Below are 17,029 nucleotides of genomic sequence, written 5' to 3'. Positions count from 1 at the left end.
AGATTTAATGAAGGTTAATTTTGATTATATCAAAATCATTGTATCTTACTAATTTATATTTCATATTTATTGATTTCACATAAAAAAAATATTATACATAAAGTACAACGAATACATCAAAATCATTGCATCTAACTAATTTCAAACTTGTGATGCTGGAATAATAAGAGCTTTCAAGATATATTGTCGTAACAGATTTTATCGTAGGATATTAGAAGGCTATGAAGTGGGACAAACTGATCCAGCAAAGATTAATGTTTTGGATGTTATATTGTGCAATCCCTGTTCGGACAACATATGTTTAGCAAGAGATAAAAAAAATTTATTTTCGACACTGTAAAATTCGTTTGAGGGATGTCACCTCAAATAATTTGAATGAACCCACTTGTGAAAACGTTTTAAATTGAGGTCATGATAATGATTTCGGTTACCACAATAAAATGGATATCAATAACCTGTTGGATTATCTGGGTGAAAGTGATGCATATTCAGAGGTCCAAGGCTTAGAAGAAATTGTGAATACCATTGGAAAAAATGTTGATGATGAAGTTGAAGATGATATTATACCTTTCGAACCAGTTACGCTTAAGGAAGCACTTATTGCATCTAGAACTCTTCACAATTTTATGATCCAATTCAAAAGGACAACATCGGAGTTCTTGGATGCAATAAGAAAAGTTAGAGATGAGCTTCAATTAAATTTAAATTTTAAGAAAAAACAGAACAAAATAGAATCATATTCACTAAATTGTCTTAGATATATTTATATTTTTAAAGAATTATTAATTTATGATATTAATGGGACCATATATTTATATAGGGGTCTTCTGGAAATATATTATCTTATTATCTTATTGGAATTGGTGATTTTTTCCATTGGCTCAAGTCGGAATCGAAGGAAAATATTATTTTAGAGAGATTATTAATTTACCGAGTATTAATTTATAGAGATTTTACTGTATCATCAAATAATTGGAATAGAAAAAGAAAACCAAAAAGAAGAGAGAGAATATAAAAGGGCAATATCAAAGATAAAATGATGCAACAATTTGGGAGATTTTTTAAATATCAAATTAAATCATTTTTTTCAGGTTTAAGTTTATAAATTAAAAAAAATAAAAAATTAGGTTTTTCAACTTCGTATTTTTCTGTAAAGTATTCATATAAATGCATAATTAACTTGTGCTTCAGATATTTCTTTAGTACTACAAAAATATTACTAACTAAGGTGTTTTTTTTAAAAAAATAAATAATACAATGATGATGACACTAAAATATTAAACAAAAGATAATAATGAAACCGCATAAATTAAAACAAATATTGCAAATAAATACATCAATGAAAATGAGCATAATTTAAAAGTACTCAATCATGCTAAAATAAGTCTAAAAAGTATTAATTACATAACTAACTATTGAAAAAAAAAAACTGAAAATATCTTAATGTGTTTTAATTTGTCTAAATCGATATAAAATTAAAGAACAAACAGTCAAATATTCAACATTATAATTGTCATTCTTAGTGTTGAACTAATTTTTTTTTGTTAACATTAGTATAGATTTTGATTTGAGTTTATTTAAAGTTATTAATATAGATCTATGGACATAAGAGTTTATTTTAAGTTATTAATATAGATCGTTCAAAATTCTAAATCAAACTTGAAATAATATGTCAAAAAGACAAAAACTACGAAAAAGTATAAGAAATACTTATAAATTATATCAAAGTAAATATTTCTATGTATAAAATAAATTTTAAAAATTATATATACAATATCGAATTGATTTGGTGTCGGGTTGACTTTTGTAAGTTAAAACCAAACCAACCCAAGTATAATCAGGTGTTTTTTCCAATACCAAACCACTAGTCTGATATTTTTTCTAATTTAACTCCATTTATGATTTGATGCAGTTTTCGATTCGATTTTATTCGCCTCTAATCTCTATATTATATTCTGACCTTATTAATTAAACATCTTATTTATGATTATTTCTATTTCACTAGTCTATGAGAATTGCATTGTAACACCCCGAAAACTAGTAAACTAAACTAGGGATAAGTGTAAGGGTTAGAGCCAAGAAAAAGGGCAAGAGCCAAGGAAGAGGACTAGGGCAGTCCACTCTTACATGGACACTGCCTCACCTTCCACAACCACCACCACGGCTCGTGGTATGGCTCGTGGTGGGCTAGGCAGTGGCAAAACAATGGCTGCCTAAAACAGGCCCTTCCACACGAGCCACTTCACGGCTCGTGGTGATGACCACGGCTCGTGGGAAGGCTCGTGGTGGTGCCTTAGATTTTTAGGGATTAAGGGGAAGATTGCCTAGCTACTGTATCATGACCACGAGAGGCACCACGGCTCGTGGAGCCTCAAGTGAAAGGCTTTTCACTAGACTTAGAGTTTAGGGTCAACTTCAAATGATGATATCTCTTAGATCAAAACGAATTAGGTAGGCCATTACCTATCCAATTAAAGGTCTCTAAGTCTTCTTTTCAATGCCACTGAGTTTTCCCAATTCGCATCTCGGAGTAAAAAGTTATGCTCAAAATAGTGAAGCACTGTCAGGCTGACCCGTTCGACGGACCATGGTGATGATGACGATCCGTGAAGGTGTCCTTCATGCCATTTCGACAGTAAACAGTCAGGGAACTTCTTGGGTCTTTTCCCAATTGTTTTAACTCAATGACATGTCATTTTGCCCAAGCCTAGGACCCCTATATAAGTCACTTTAACCTCAAAATTCACCCAATTAAGTCATTTATTCCAAAATCCAAAATAATTCCCAAAAGTTTATCCTCTCCAAAAAAATTCTTTCTATAGAAAACTCGTCGAAGTCGAAGTGCCAGGCTTTATAATCAAGGTATGGTAGTCCTTCATCCTTGGATAATCTCCATCCAAGGAGTTCCTCCAAATTCAATTTCATACCTACTGATTTCCCCAAAGTTAGGGTTTGACTTCAATCTTGTGGGTTCTTTCCAAAAAAGTTTTTAATGGTTGATTTATGATGGATTATGATTGAATTGATGATTTATTGTTGATTTATGATGAATTCCCCTAAGAACCCGTAAAATCCCTAATTTCCCAAATTTGGATCTTATGATGTGAATTGTTGATTTTAGAAGGATGATATGAGATTATGCTTGTTATAGTTGGGTTGATTGAATCATTCTATCATTCATGTCTAATGTAGTAATTCTAGATGTATTGATGAGTTGTGGCCTTGAAGGGCAAGATATGTGCATTATGCATGATTAACATGGCTATGTAAATGCTTTAAGAACACTTTGAGAGTATAGTGAATATGATTATGATCTAGTTGTTGTTGTGTTGGACTGTTATCCTCATGAACACATTTATGTATGAATATGATATGATGTGAAAGGATTGTCACATATAGTGATTCTAGGTTGGAAGACTAGTCTCACCTAAAGAATCTAGGAGCTATAGTATGATTATGTTGGACTGAGTGTCAAGACATTCTTCCATGATTATGAACTTAAGTCAAGACTTAATATGTAAATTGTGGGAATCAATGCTTAGCGCCGAGTGGATGCTGATATAAGATGGGAGCTCTTCCGTTAGTTGAGGTTGGGTTTTCCTAATAGTAATCTCTTGGGATGGAAGTTCTTCCGTTAGTTGAGGTTAGGTTTCTAAAAGCAATCCCCTTATCCCCATAACTATGTTCCCTCATAGGTCTTTAGCTAGTGGATCGATCCACATAAACTAAGAGTATGGTTCTACCTTAGACAAGTAGGACAACCCCTTTTCGGTGTGGGGTAGACACCGGATTCCATGATTAGCTCACATGATCTATGTTGGTTAAGGCTTATTCCCTAATATGTTAATATGGACAAGAATATGATTGATGAACCATAGCTACTCAAGAAGCTTTACTTAGTATGGGTAGGACTATGGGATCTTACTCATGCATTGCACAAGTAGACTTTGAAGGTACTTATGATGTGTTGCCGTTATGCTATGATGATCTATGCATGATAATATGGTTTATGACTTATGTTTCCCAATATATTCATGATGAGTTCAAATTTGGTAAAGTGTATGGTTTTCAACCAAAAATGTCCCTTTTTAGCATGTTTTCAATGATTTCTTGCATGATTATCATACTTGGTGCATTTTTGTACTAACCCATATTTTCTACATTTTTTCATAAGTGTAGGGTCCGATTCTTGAAGTGATCTCCTTCTTGGTCAAAGCTTGGATCGACTAATCTCCTTGCTTTTGGTGAGTCCTCATGCTTTGAGGGTGGATGATGATTTTCTAGTTTCCTTTCTTGTACTTGCATTTGAGAACTATGTTGTAAAGGTTGTGACCCTATTTGGTACTTCGATTGTAATAGATATTGTTCATGTTTTATACAAGATTCATTCATTAATCATACAAATTGCATACTGCTCGAAATAAAATTCATGTCAGTTTAATATATAAGGTACGTATAAGGTAATTATGGTATGCATTTGGTATCCATTTGATATGCAATCTAATAGCGACTGATATTATTTAATGTAAGTTAACATGAATTTTAATTTGGTATCCAACTAGTGTCCTACTATAAATCAAAATAAAACAAGATGTAATTGATGTTGGTGCAAAATTTAACGATCGCTATTTTACATTGGCATAATCATTTCTTCAAGGTATTTATACAGGTTCGTTTCTTTTAGTATTTATACAAATTGTATATCAACTTCATACGTCTTTAAAATACTTAATCCATTCTTGTTAAGACAACATAATTTACAATTAGTATTAATTTGGTATCCATAAGGTGTCCAACTTGAATAAATATAAAACAAGATGTAATTGAGGTTGTTACTGATTAACGTATCAAGGCATTTCATCCAATACTAAATGCCAACTATCGTTCGTCAGTATAATAACCCAACTACGTGAGTTGGGGTCGATCCCACATGGAGTAGTACTTCCTTCAAATTCAATAATAAAAGTACAATGACAACCTCTTCAATCAAACAATTCTTGCACAATTAAAGTTTAAATCTCAAATTTTGGTTTTTAAATATCAATCCAAATTTACACTTCAACACAAACAATCAAATATTAGAGTAAAGCTTGGGGAATTGATCAGCCAATTATTGAATCTCAACGAAATGGATAAATGTTATGCTCATAATGGGATAATTTATTGTGGGTAGGTCGAACCATATATAAAGTAACTTTCTCTCGAACAATTACCTTTTCTATGTTGAATTCTCTCGAGCTTCAACACCAATCGAAAGAGGCCCAGCTCTTTACCCTCGTCAAATCCACTTTCTCGAGCTTGACACAAAGGCTGGATCACTTGTTTTCACTCTCTCGAGCTGAAACCAAGGAAACCCACTACTAAGGACGCTAAGATTGCCACCTTGGTTCTACACCTCTCTCTCAAGCAAGTGCACAACACTGAAATTGTTGCACGAAATCATGCAATTCAACCTCGAAACACAACAACAACTTAGACCCATTTCAAACTAACACCATTATTCGCAATTAAGAAACACCCACTATGTGAGTTTCAATAATTGGCTTCATGATCAAAACCCCAAGTGAAGGATTTTAACCACTTATCTCAAAAATAAGAAAATCAAAATGAATTGTCACTCCCATATTTAGGTATAAAATGAGAATTATAAATGAAAATCAACAGATTATCTCATCTCTTACAAAATCTCTCTCAACAACTTGCTAAAATCTCTCGCTTAACCCTTTGGTAGTGTTTTCTCTCTAAGTAATTCCTTTCTCACGTTCTGAATACCTTTCTCTCTCTAGCCAAAACGAATTTAAACAAGTCTGAAGTGTCACCGCTTTAAGACCACTCGGCAAAGTAAGTCGGGCGTCACCGACAGATTGGCGATTCACCGATTATTCTTCATCTCTCCTTCATTTTCCATTTCTTCTTGGTCTGGCCACTGTAACTTTAGGCGGTCCAGGTCAGGATCACCGAGTAACTCCTCAATTCACCCTCTTTCCTTCTATCTCGCCTATTAGTACTTGCTTGAATCTTCTTCAGCACTTTTGGCGACCAGGTTATCCTTCACCGAATAGATCGGCGACACGCCGAATAGAGTTTCTATTCACCGAAATCACCCCCATTTTAGCTCCAACATTCTGTAACTTTAGGCGGTATCTTGGCAATTTGGCGATTCGCTGAATGACATTGGCGATCATCAGGTCTTCATTTCTTCATTCTTTTAGCTTGCTTTGTTCCCTTCTTGATCAATAGTGTCTATCAATCGTTCCAAAATTTAAATACCTAAAATTCAGGGATTTACATCATTCATTGGCACAAAACAAGCATTTGAGGGCACTAATTTTGTTAAAATAAAGCCCTAAATGAGTCCAAATTGTGGACTCATCAGTTACAAAATACAATGATCACTATTTTACATTGGCATAATCATTTCTTCAAGGTATTTATACAGGTTGGATACCAACTTCATTCATTTTATATTTTTTTATTTTTTCTATTACAATATGAAGTAAAAAAAAAGAGAAAAGGCATAAAGTGACACTTGAACTTGTCCTGAATTTTTAAAAAGACACCTTAACTATGCGGACGTCCTATTACCCCATTAAACAATCTTGAACTGATATTATTACATCATTTTTTGTCCACATGACTTAGAGAGTGTGTGCACTCTCTCAAAGAGAGTGAGCAACCTAAAATAACTAATATAATTTTATTTTTACAAGTATTTTATTATAAAGTATATTTTTTTCCTTTTTCTTTTTTCTCTTTCTTTCTTCTTTTCATCAAAAATTCATTGTCATCTCCATTGAAGCTTCTCACTTTCAATTTCACCATTTTTACCACAACTTCACCTTCCTTTTTTACTACTATTAGTTTTACTCTCTTTAATTTTATCTAAATATTTTCTTACATTTCGAACAATTTGATAAACACATTAGATTTCAAGATGATTAGGAAGTATCATATAGTTTTTTTTAATCCGATTTCAATTGACTTCTTTCATTTTTTGGGAAATTCATTGATTCTTTTAAAATTATCATTTCTAATTTTGAAGTTATATGATACCTTCAAAATTTTGAAGTTATATGATACCTTCAAAATTTTGAATTTTCTTAGAAGAAAGAATTAGTTTTGTTATCAATAATTTAATAAAATCTAGAAAATAGTATAAATTCTTTTTTTATAAAAAAATACAAAATTAAAATAAGTAAAAAATTAAGAGAGAGAGAAATAAAGAAAAAACTTAAAAAGAAAAAAAATTACATTTTTAATTAGATTAACACGTGTCATGTAATGATTGGTGTGTGAACACACTTGCTCCTTAAAATTTGGGGCTGATCGAAAAATGATATAATAATATTTGTTCAAAATTGTTTAGTGGGGTAATAGGATGGTTGAAAAGTTAAGGTGTCTTTTTGAAAATTTGGGACAACTTCAATGGTTATTTTCTATCTTTTATCTTAAAAAAACAATCATGTATGAATTTGGATGCCAAAAATGTACAGTTTGGATATCAATTATAAGATAGAGTTAGTTCATGAACTGTAAATTGGTATTGGTTTTGTTTCTAGTTAATAAGACACTATAAGATCATGAACTCTAAATGTTGGATCCAATTGGTATGCAGTTTGTATATAACTGTTATCCCGAAAATTATTATTATTAATTTGTAATTTATCTTTAGAATGGTGTATCCAATTGGTATGCAATTTGTATATAACTAGTATCCTGAAATAATAATAGTCAATCTGTAATTCATATGTGTCGCACCCCGTTTTTCGCAAAACGAGTTCTGGTGCACGATCTAACAACTCTTTTGGGCTTTTGATGATTGGAGAGTCGTCACCTAACGAATTAAGGCGCGTTAGGGCACCTATCTAACATAACTAATTCTAGCTAAGGTCAACGAACCAGAGATCAGGTAAGGGTTCAAATTACCTCGAGGGGAAGGTGTTAGGCATCCCTCAAGGTCCACAAATGTGGGTCCCAGCCGTGTCTCATGCAATTTATGTGGGGATTACAAGTAGCATTTAAAGTCACTTCATTTATTGGTTATTTAAGCATGCTTGCTAGGTGATAACTAATAATAAACAATTAAGATCTATTTATTTATTTATTATTTAATTAAACATGCAAAACTAAGTGATAACATTAAATATATATATTGAACATGAAATTATTTATAGAAAGATAAGCGAGAAGACGGAACTTACACAATCAAATAGGATAATCAAATTTTATTTTTTATTAAACTACCCCAAATACATATAATTATTATAAACATGTAAAGAGGGAGAAGGAAAGGGAGACTCTAAAGGACTTTAGGATCAGCACTCGACTTTTCTTTATTTTCGATAGGCTTCCGTGTAGGGACAGACAAAACCGAGGTTTGTCTTTTAAGCCTAAGTCGATGTCATCATCTCCATAGGGCCTAAACTACCCCTACCCCACCACCGCATGCATTTCGTCTCTACAAGGTGCCTATCGTCCCCGCTTAAGGTCCAAGAGGCATTGAACTGCTACTAGGGTGAATTTAGACAAAAGATAAAATCCTAATAGGCCCACCTACACACCAAGTCAAACAATTTGGACTAACATTTAGCACATAAGTCTCAAATTGACCTCTAGATTAGGTTATTAACATGCTTGCAAACAACACATAATTAGTGAAGGTCTCATGCTAAGTGTGTGCACACATGAGCATGCATAACATTAATTTATTTTAAAAGGGACAGAAAATTATTATAAGTACGAAGAGCTTATTAGATTGATATTAAAGGTGGCAGTACAAATTTAGGTTAGAGCAGTAGCAGATTTTAAATGACATACTAGCAATTAGTTATTACTTTTTTTAAAAAAAAAAATAGGTGGCAAAGCAGTAGTTTAAATGTAGAAATTAATATTCAGTTGATTTTAAATGACAAAACAAAAAGTTACAATGTAGAATTGATTATGTTGAGAAGGTTAATATGCAAAAAAAGCATTATTGATTTTATTTTAAATAATCTTTTAAGTGGCAGTATTTAATGCATCTCAAAATAGTGGCACAATGCATAATAAAAAGTAGTTCAGTTATTTAACAAGTTGTAGATTAATTGATTTATTCCAAGTGACCAGAATTATTGCAAATGCGGGATTAGTTGAACAGTGAGCAGAAAATGTGCAGTAAATTTATTTCAATTATTTAACATATTAAAAAAAAAAGAAATTATTTAATCTTATAGGCATGATTTCTAAACGAATTAACATGTTGACAAAAAAACTATTAACATGCTGCAAGTTTATTAACTTAAAGAAATTAGAACTTGATTGATTGACAAGATTATGTTATTAAAAAACCTGGTGAGATTATTTGAACTGATTAAATAGTATCAATTTTACTACTCAAGTCATATAGGCATGATTTCTAAGTGATAAGACATGCGGAAAAATTGTTAACATACAAAAAATTGTTAACATCTGACTAATTAACAGGCTAACATTATTAGAACATGTTTTTAACATGCAAAATCTATTAGGGTCTAATTAATTTAAACTGATTAACATGCTTAAAGTTGCTTAATGTGATTAATTAAACATGCCGAAAATTATGAGTGATTTTAACAAGCTGAATAATTTGATTTTATTAATTATATCCTAGACATGATTTCTGAGTGGCTGAAAAATCAAAATATTGCATAACACCTACAGGCATGATTTTTCTAAACCCCAAATGACAGATAAAGTAAATATAACCTTATGATCATGATGTTATTAAGAAAACCTATAGGCATGGCATCTATTTTATTTAAACCGATTGTTAAATACTATAGACATAACTTTATGGCGGGCTGAATTTATGCATTTCTAGACATATTTTATTGACATGTAGATATTAATCTAGACCTAAAGACATGACTTCTAAATAAAATAAACCAACTGACTTGCTCAAAATTATTATATTAAAATCCTAGAGGCATGATGTCTAAATGTTATTAATCAATTTTCAAATTTTAACAACATTAGTGTGTGAGACAAGATTCTACTAATTCAAGATCATGCAAATTTGAACATATATTCATGATATGTTGATTAATCTGATAAGGTTATAACCAAAGGTTGATTTTAAGCCAATATTAAGATATATTCTAATATGCTTGCAAGGTTTACGATTTAAGCAACATAGACAGTTTTTTTTTTTTTGCAACCACACATAACAAAATAAACTAAACTAAAAAAAAAGAAGAAACAATTAGCACGTATATCCCCATCCCCCCTTAGACGATTCCCCAAGTTATTTCATAAATAGAGAGTTAGAGTTTATACAAATTATTACAAGACAACTAATAGAAATTAGATAATATACAACACAAAATTTAAACAAATTCAGCTTGTCTAATGTTTTCCTTCCATGGCAACTCTTCAATACCTTGAACTCTAAGCTCAAGAACCTGCTAAAAGGGAAGATGTAACACATGTATATATAATGGCAAAACAATCGTAGCAACAAATTACTTTCGTGTATATAAGAAGCACACATGACATTAATTATTTCATAATTATGAGTAGGAAACTGATACAAAAACATATTTCAACTAATCACGGAAGTAAAAAATCAAGTGTAGAACGCGGATTGAAAAGATGGACTTGGACGCTTCCTTTATTTAATAAAATCCATTTTTTGGATTTATGCATACAAGTAAATAACAATGATACAAAACAAAAAGTTAAATGTATAGAAATATATTAATCGATTAGGCCGTTTAGTAAATCAGCAATGAAGATAAACTTAATTTGAAAACGACCCGAACACAGCAAAACAGCAACACAGAGAGGAATTTTTAGTTTTAACCGAAAGCACTTAATTATTTTTGGTAGAGAGAGTAATATTTTTTTTCTTAGTATTTTAGTATGTGAGCGAAAGTTAGGATGTGAGTAAATGTGTGAATGTATTTTAGCTATTGCACTGAATAATTGATGAGGTGTGTTTCAATTGGATGTGAACAATGCTTTTCTACATAGTGATTTAAATGAAGAGGTTTACATGAAATTTCCTCCCGATCTTGCACCTCCTTCTCCTAACCATGTATGTTTGCTTAAAAAATCTATTTATGCACTTAAGCATGCATCCAGACAATGGTATGCTAAACTCACTTCTGCTCTCAATTTTAAAGGTTTTAGTCATTCTATGAATGATTATTCTCTTTTTTATAAGAAATTTGCCGATTCTATTTCTATTGTGGCAGTATATGTGGATGACATATTGTTGACAGGAAACAATGAAGCTCAATTGTAGGCTTTAAAACTCTTTTCGGACAAAGAATTTAAACTTAAAGATCTTGGTCAGTTGAATTATTTTCTTGGGATGGAGGTTGTGTGTCACGACCTGAGAGCACCCCCTAGTCGTAACACGGCGTATTCGACCCAGAAGGGATCTTATACAAGCCTCATAGTCATTCAATGCATTCAATAATGAAAATAGTGCGGAATTGAAACTTTATATTTAAAACCATACGATTCAAAACATTCAATACTCATAGAAATCTTTCAAAAGACACAGCAGAAGACTAAGTCTCACATGACCATCTTAGACAAAACTTTAACAAGATAGGGTCACGGCCCTTTACAATCGAAGTCTTAACAATAGTCTCAAAATAAGAAAGAACTAGAAACAATAAGAGTCCTAGTCCTCGACCTATGAGGAAATACCAAGTCTTGGAGGAAAACTTTATCCAAGCACTTCAATCCTAGCTAGAACCAATCACTTGCCGAAACCTACACTTGTAGTAAAAATAGGAAAATATGGGTTAGCACACAAAAAATGTACAAAGTATGATGACCATGCAAAACATGCTTTAAAAAGGGACATTTTGGTTGGAAACCATGCATTATGCCATTTTTTAGAAATATCGTGTACAATAGCATAAGAGACATACAATACAAGTATAATCATCATACAAGTCATAATATCACATTTGAACAATATCATCATGTAAACCATTACCTTTACCTTAGACCTTCATTTCAAGTAACCCTCATGCTATACCTTGTGCAATGTAGGGATAGCGTTCCATACCACCATCCATACCAAGGCACCACATTAAGGTCACCAAAAAGTGAACTTACCATCCATTCCTTTTCACCTTTACACCATATCCATATAAAAGAGACATAACATTTCATAAGGCATGACAAGGAAAAATAACTCATAATATAACCCAAGTATGGCATGCATATCACATTAAGCATTTAAGAGTCAACATTCTTCATCTGCTTCATTTAGAGGACTTTCATACATTAGTCATTAAGCCTTAGAGAACTCACTATGATCCTATGAAAGAGTACTAGTTCAATGCATAGATGGCATCTCATACTACCGTCTACACTTCATAGAACCTCTCAAGAAATCATAATGCACATCTCAGTACTTGATGGGAATAAGCATTTAACAGACATAGACCATGCAAGCTAGACATGGAATTCGGTGTCATATAGCCCAACACCTTAAAGAGGTGTTCCACTTGCCTAAGATAGAACGGTAACATTAGCTCGGATGAATCCTTAGCTTGGATGTAATCCGCTGGCTAATATCCTATGTGGGCACATAGTTATGGGATAGGAAGATGTTCCTTGGAACTCTAACCTAACATTGGGAGAGTTTCCATCTAACCATATCCACTTAGTGCTTAGCCTACATTCCTATAGATTAATTCATTCACATTACACTAGTGTACTAGGGAGGAATGCCATAAGCCTATCGACCCATGATACATTATTACCAAGGAAGGAATGCTATAAGCCTATCGATCCATGGTACATTCAATGATAGCTTTAGGGTCCTCATGAAAAGAATACCACTAGCCTATCGATTCATGGCCCCTCATTTTATTCTTATACTCATGAAAGGAATGTTCTTGAGCTGAGGGTCTCTTGGAAACAGCCTCTCTACCTCCACGAGGTAGTGGCAAGGTCTGCGTACTATTTACCCTCCCCAGACCCCACCAAGTGGGATTTCACTGGGTTGTTGTTGTTGTTGTTGTACTCATGAAAGGAATGCCACTGGCCTATCGATTCATGGTACATTGACTCATTAAGAAAGGAATGACACTAGCTTATTGATTCTAGAGTCTTCATTACATTAGATCATTTATGAAAAGAATGCCTAAAGCCTATCAATTCATAGCTATCAAGTTAAGACACATTCATCACTCATTTATGAAAGGAATGCCATAGCCTATCGATTCATATTCATCAAGTCAAGACACATTCATTACCCAAGAAAGGATGCCTAAGCCTACCAATCCAAGATATACAATATATAGAAGACAAAGACAACACTTCACATTACATCATCATTATACATGAGTGTCAAATTGTGAATTAGCCTTTCAATAATAACACAATTACCTTCAAGACATGATTCCCTCAACCTCATTGAATAAAAATTCATATACTTAGTAAGTAAACACCTCTACCTTTCAAGTGGATCAACATCTCTAGCACAATTCTACTTCAACATGTAATTTAGTCAAAACTTGTCTTCAAGGCCATAAATCTCAAATCATCAATACACCAACAATTTACCATAATTAAGGCATAAATAATGATACAATTCAATAGCCCAAAGCAGTTTAGACATATTTCAATCATAAGCCTTCATAATCAACAAACCCACTTTATAAAGGCATAAATTAGGAATTGAGAGAAATCATGGGTTCATGGAAAATTTTCATCATAAATCACCAATTAAATATCAATACAAACAATATATGACATTAGAAACCATTTGAAATCGTTTGGAGAAAGAACTCATGAGATTGAGTAAAACCCTTGGTTTTTCATGAACTTTGAAAACTTCTTTGAAATTTACTCTAGGGTGAAAACTAACCCGAGATGAAGGATCACCATACCTTTACGAAGATTCCCCAAGAAATTTGATGAATAAACGCCTTGAATCCAAACCCTAGCTCCCACTTCTTCTTCTTTCTTGAGTTAGAGAGAGAACTATTGAAAGAAGAAGAACTTTGGGGTTTTTTATTTGGATGTTTTGAATAAAAGAGTAAAAATGAAGTGTTTTAAGACTTGAAACTATTTATATTTATGGTTTAAACCATTTAAAATCAACCCACATAATAAAATATTAAAACAAAATTACTTAAAAACCTCTCACTTAGGCAGCCCTGTCAGGGACCAAGTCCACTTCTACGGACCGTGAAAGCGGACCACAGCCCATGGTGGTGTTTGTGGTCCTCTTGGGCAGTGTCTCCTTTGCCTTGCCAACCCCAAGATGCTAAGGTATCTTCACGGCCACTTCTACGGTCCGTGGTAAAGACCACTGACCGTGGAGTGGTCTGTGAAGTTGGGGCAGTAGCTTGGCCAAAGTGCCTTGCTTCCCATGCCACCAAGTGACCTTCACGGCCACTTCTACGGACCGTGGTCAAGTCCACTGACCGTGAAGTGGTACGTGGACTTGGGACAGTGCTTGGCCAAGGTTAGGCAGCCTTGGCTTTTGGCTTAGGCCTTCCCCCCATTGGCTTGGCACTTTCCCTTCCAACCCTTAACCAACATTAAAAAGGGTCTTTCCACTACGGAGTCTATCACGTACCTTGACGTTGACTCACTAAACTCCATCAAACAAGACTCGGGACAAAATTACACAACATGAAACCTCATTAGAAACCCAACACAAAGTCCATAGGCTCTAGTTTCACTTATTCACTTTTAGGGTCGTTACATTGTGAGAGAACCTACTGGTATGATTATTTCCCAAAGGAAATTCACATTGGACTTACTACAAGAGTTTGATTCTCTACATTTATCTCCTTTTTCTTCACCTTTGGATCCTGATGTCAAGTTACTAGCAAATTAGGGGATTCCCATAAAAGATCCTACTTTATACATGCGTTTGTTAGGTAAGCTCAATTATCTCACACATACAAGTCCTGTCCTTTACAGTGCAACATCTCAGTCACTATATGCAAGATCCTCGTGAACCTCATCTTGCAGCTACTTTACGGATTCTTCGTTATTTTCTCAAAGATCCTGGTCTTGGTCTATTTATGTTTGTATCTTCTTCTTTCAAATTGATGGCCTTTTGTGACTCCGATTGGGTACTTGTCCAGATTCACGAAGATCAATGAGTGGATTTTATATTTCTCTCGGGTCTTCTCCTATTTCATGGAAATCTAAGAAACAAACATCAATATCTCTTAGTTTTGCTGAAGTTGAGTATAGATCTATGAGGAGAGTTGTAGTCGAGCTTGTTTGGTTGGTTCGCCTATTTGATGATCTTTCAGTGTGATCTCCTTGCCAGTACCTCTTCACTCTGACAGTCTTGTTGCGATTCACATCGCAAAAAATACAGTCTTCCATGAACAGACAAAGCATGTCGAGATTGATTGTCACTTTGTCTGTCAACAGTATCTCGCTGGCTTAATTTCTTTATCTTATGTGGGGTCTTCTTCACAGCTAGCTGACATCTTTACCAAGTCCTTGACCGGCCTCATTCATCATAAACTTTTAGGCAAGTTGGGGGTTTCTTCCTCCCCTCCAACTTGAGGGAGGGTGTTGGATTTATTTTCATATATTCTGCACATACATAGGAGCTATGGAGATATTCTTTTTCCTTTTCTAATTTTGTCATGTAAATATTTTTTTGATATTCTTTCCTTTTGATCTTGAGAATTTCTTTTAGGGGCTACCATTAGATGCCATCTTACTTGTATAAATGCAACCAAATTGTACAGTTTTATTCATTCAGAAATACAAGAAGAAAATTTTCTATAATGTTCTTCATTTATTCTTTCAATAACACACTATTAGAATGTTTTCGACTATAAATGTGCAATGAAATTGTGGGTAGTTATTCAACTACTGTAATCGGTGAATTAAAATTTATATCATTGTATTTTTAAAATTTTACCCTACCATAATTTCAACTGATGTTATAAAGTTTTCTAAAATGAAGTCAACAGAGAGATATAGTTACAGTTATTGATAACTTGTTAAAATAATTTAAAAACATTATTAAACGGCAAATATTGTAGTTATCATTATTAAAACAAATTAAAATGACTATCTCTTTCGTAATAGATTTTATGGACCATGGAAAACGAAATGTTCTCCAAAAGTAATACTTTAATGCTATTGACTATTGATTTTGACATTTCATCATTTTATCCTACAAATTAGATATCATCAAATCATTGGAACGGAAGGGCAATGTCAAAGACTTGATGATGTATGACTATATAAATAATTACAATACTCACATTTGACAAATAATAATTATTTTGACAATAAACTATTAGATGCTAGATATCCGTTCTGTTTAATTAACCATTCCAAAGTCCAACTTTTATAGTGTGGTGTTATACATAAGTCACCTGCATCCACTTTCTACGTACCCACTAATCTAAATGTATGAAATCATAGCGGCGGGCCGGGAGTCTCAATTTTCGTTAAGAAGATTCTATATAAAAAGAAGTTAACACACAAAGAGATCAAAAAAATTCGATACCTATAACGTCAAAAATAAATTTAATCGAGGAGTATTTCAAGTTCTGTTTTAAAACCTTCAACCTCTACTTTTTTTCAACCTGAAATTCATGTCCAAACACAATACTTCTTTTTATAACTTCAATACCTTAGTAGACATGTATTTTTGTAGGGCGGTGTACTTCTCAAAATAAAGTTGATAATTTTAGAAATTGAAAAATTAATAAAAATAATAAATGTTATAGACGAAAGTTTTATTTTTTTAGTTTTCACCTAATGTTCGGTACATTTATTGGAGTCTAACTTTATCCGAATTCACGTTGTGTAGGCCCCTTCCGGAGGGAATCACTTCCTATACTGAATTAGTTTAGGTAAGGTGTGTCTCTGAAATTTCGATTATACTCTAGAGGGATACTTCTGTCACATTCCTGTAATAAATGAAAATTAAGTATAAAATATATATATTTATTTGAAGTTTATTGGATCTTATTTGAAATTATTCTTGAGCGTATAATAATAAAAATTAAAGCGAAAGTAAATTGTAATGAGATTTTAATTCTATGTA

At 33.0% G+C, this 17,029-nt stretch overlaps 1 protein-coding gene across 3 annotated transcripts in view; it reads left to right on the top strand.

Moving 5' to 3' along the window:
- The window catches only part of LOC125821735 (MAP3K epsilon protein kinase 1-like), a 602,763-nt gene that overhangs the window by 235,896 nt on the left and 349,838 nt on the right, over window positions 1–17,029 (top strand). The gene's annotated exons all lie outside the window — the stretch shown is intronic.

The sequence above is a fragment of the Solanum verrucosum genome, unplaced genomic scaffold (genome assembly GCF_900185275.1).
Source record: "Solanum verrucosum unplaced genomic scaffold, falcon-dt-bn FXZP01000210.1, whole genome shotgun sequence".
Classification (NCBI taxonomy): domain Eukaryota; kingdom Viridiplantae; phylum Streptophyta; class Magnoliopsida; order Solanales; family Solanaceae; genus Solanum; species Solanum verrucosum.
Note: the sequence above shows the minus strand (reverse complement) of the source record. Positions and strands in the feature narration are given on the sequence as shown.